General features: G+C 41.4%; 1 pseudogene; it reads right to left on the bottom strand.

Moving 5' to 3' along the window:
• Positions 1 to 1,395: 1,395 nt before the first annotated feature.
• Positions 1,396 to 2,590, bottom strand: LOC104865962 (annotated as a pseudogene).
• Between the last annotated feature and the right edge of the window lie 681 nt (positions 2,591 to 3,271).

Here is a 3,271-nt window from a genome sequence, read left to right as displayed (position 1 = left end):
CACTCAGTAAATATTTGTGAATGAATCTTTTATTTATTTATTTATTTATTTTTGGTACCGGGGATGAAACTTGGGTCCTTGCACTTGCGAGGCAGGCAGCAGAACCACTGAGCTAAATATCCCCGGCCCGTGAATGAATCTTAGTACTTATCTGTCTTCAAACCCAGGGGGAATCTGAGTGATAGAAGCAGGAATAAGGACAGGAATGCAGGTGTTGCCTAGGATATGAATCATTCTCTGCAAATGTTTGCTGGGTGAATAGAAATATTCAATGAATATATTACTTAAACATTTACAGAGTGACTGTTTTGTGCAAGGGATTGGGAAAAGATACAAAGTAATAAGAAGGAAACAGCTGAGTATCCTGACTGCTATCTTATGACTCTGGGGAAGTCATTCAACCTCTCTGTTTCCTTTCTTTATCTATAAAATGGAAGCAGTAACAATACCTGCCTCATAGGATTGTCATAAGAATTCACTTAATTCATATATGTGAAGTGCTTAGCACAGTGCCTGGCACATGGTAGGTTCCATAGCAATGTTAGTGGTTACTATTGTAATTGTTGTTATATTCCAACTGTGTGCAAGGTGATTTTAAAAAACAGCTATATTGAGATATAAATCACATACCCTTTTAAAGCATATGATTCAGTAGTTTTTAGTATATTAGCAGGGTTGTGCAACTGTCACTACGATTTAATTTTAGAAAGTTGTTATCCCCCTCCAAATAAGCTCCATACCTTTTAGCAGCCCCGCCCTACTCCCCATCTATGTATGCCCCAGCCCCTGATAACCACTACTCTGATTTCCATATCTATAGATTTGTCTATTCTGGAATTTCATATTAAAACAATCATACAGTATGTGACCTTTTATGATTAATTTATTTCATTTGTATATGTTTTACATTTTATCCATGTGTCAGCATGCGTTAACAGTTCATTCCTTTTAACAACTGAATAATATTCCTTTATGTGGTTATACCATTTTGGTTATCTATTCATAGGTTGAACATTTGATTGTTTCCAATTTTTGGCTATATTATTACTCATAATGCCACTATGAACACTCACATACCATTTTTTGTGTAGATGTATGTTTTTATTTCTCTTGGATAGATACCTAGGAGTGGAACTTCTGGGTCATATGGTAACTCAGTGCTTAACATTTTAAAGAACTGCCAAACTGCTTTTGCAAAGTAATGGCACCATTTTCACTCCCACCTTCAATAAATGAAGGTTCCAATTTCACTACTTGCTTACTAACCCTTCTTATCATTTGTCCTTTTGATTTTAGCTATCATAGTGGATCATAGTGAGGGTGTGCGCGTGTGCATGTGTGTGTGTGTGTGTGTGTGTGTGTAAGAAACTTATTTTTTTCCCATTAACTTTATTTCTATCTTCTGTTCAAAAGAGTGTGGAAGGAGACCTTCAAACCACAGTGGTTGTAGGATCCTATCCTTTGTGGCCCAAACAGTGGAAGCAGCAGCCCAGCATTTGGTGGCTGGCTGAGCATGCTAAAATTACAGGAGAGAACTACTGGAGTGGCACAGAGTACTTGAATGCCTTCAGACCAGTCTTCAACCTCAGGTTGAATGGTGGAAAACTCAGGAGCTAGAGTTATCTACTGGCCCTGAACTTTCTCCTTGATCACAGCCTTTTCAACAGCAGCCTGCTTCTCCTTTCCAGTTTCTTTAGGATCTCTGTAGAAGTAGATATCAGCCATGTGCTGCCGATGGTACTCACAGGAAGTGGTCCTCAGTGTGCTCAGAACTTCCTGGGCCAGCATCCATCATATCAGGCCCACTGACTGAACTCCCTTGTCACAGGGGGTGACAGTGTCCATATAGCACCAAGAAGAATCAGTGTTACACAGAGCAATGGTAGGCAGGTTAGCATAAGAAAGCTTTGTGGGAGCCCTAGGGTCAATAATCACCAGCAGATGCAGCTTCCGGATGGCTGCCTGAATCTGTTGTGAAGGCTCCAGAAGGGAAGTGCCTAGTAATAGGAGTGGCCCCAGTGGAAGTAGCAAACTTCATCACAGCCCACTGGCCAGTATTCTTGGAGAATAAAACACTGACATCAGCCAAGTTTTCAATGACAACAATGGAAGAAGCTTCTCTCAGCTCCTTTTCAGCCTGAGGAAATAGATGTCATGACTTTTCTTTTATAGATGTACTGCTCCTTTTGGAAGCTACCTAAGTGAGCCCCTGCTGCAAGGAATTTAAGGACATTCTCCTCCTTCAGCTGCAGGACATCAAGGGCTCTTGATATTTCTCTTTAAGTTAGAAGGAAATGGCGAACTTATGACAATGCCTGATGAGTAGCATAGAAAGGTCACTGTACTTTTCATCTGTATTTTCCCAATGGCTAGTGATGCTGAGCATCTTTTTTTGTGCTTATTGACCATTTCTTTTTTTTTGAGAAACGTCTATTCAGATCTTTTTCCCATTAGAAAAATGGGTTGTCTTTTTGTTATTGAGCTGGGAGTTCTTTACATATCCTAGACACAAGTCCTTTATCACATATGATTTGGAAATATTTTTTCCCATTCTGTGGGGTTTTTTTTTCTGTACAAGTTGCCTTTGCATGTTTCCCCCCACCCAAGATGTCCCTGTGAGCTAAGTGTTATTGATAGGGAAATAGAAGATCAGATGGAATTTAAATCCGGTTTTGCCTGGCTGTAAAACTCATGCTTTCCCTTCTATCCCAACTTGCTCACAAAGATAAGTTGAGACATGTTTCTGGTTTTAAGGAGTCCAGTCTGAAAGAAGACATTAAAACAAGAACATAAACAAATGTGTCATAAATCCAAGCTCCACTTGTCCTGCAAACACCAGGAAGGACAGTGCAGAGGAAGTGCAGTGGGGAGTCAAGGGGTCAAGGGAGGTGGGCGGGGGGAGGAGTGTGCATAAGAGCAAGCACATCTCACTAAGGAAATCAGTGTCGGCTTCAGTAAGGGGGCATTTAAGTCTTGAAGGATGGGTACAATTTTTTCAAGGATGGTGGAATGAAAGAGGAGAGCATTTCCAAAGGAGAGCAGGAAATGAGAGTTGAAAGAATGGAGCTTAGATCTCAAGTCTGGCTGTGATGGGGGAGTCCCAGGGCTTGTTGAGATGGGAGATCCTGGAACTGCCTTGGTTGGAGGATCCAGGGACTGGCTAAGATGGGGAATCCTGGGCTTGCATGAGATGGGAATCTGGCTTGAATGATGGAGAGAGTTTAGGGACTGGCTAGGGCGGCGATGCCTGTGGTGTGTGTGTGTGTGTGTG

Source organism: Fukomys damarensis, unplaced genomic scaffold, assembly GCF_012274545.1.
Source record: "Fukomys damarensis isolate Sample0158 unplaced genomic scaffold, DMR_v1.0_HiC HiC_scaffold_39, whole genome shotgun sequence".
Classification (NCBI taxonomy): Eukaryota; Metazoa; Chordata; class Mammalia; order Rodentia; family Bathyergidae; genus Fukomys; species Fukomys damarensis.
Note: the sequence above shows the minus strand (reverse complement) of the source record. Positions and strands in the feature narration are given on the sequence as shown.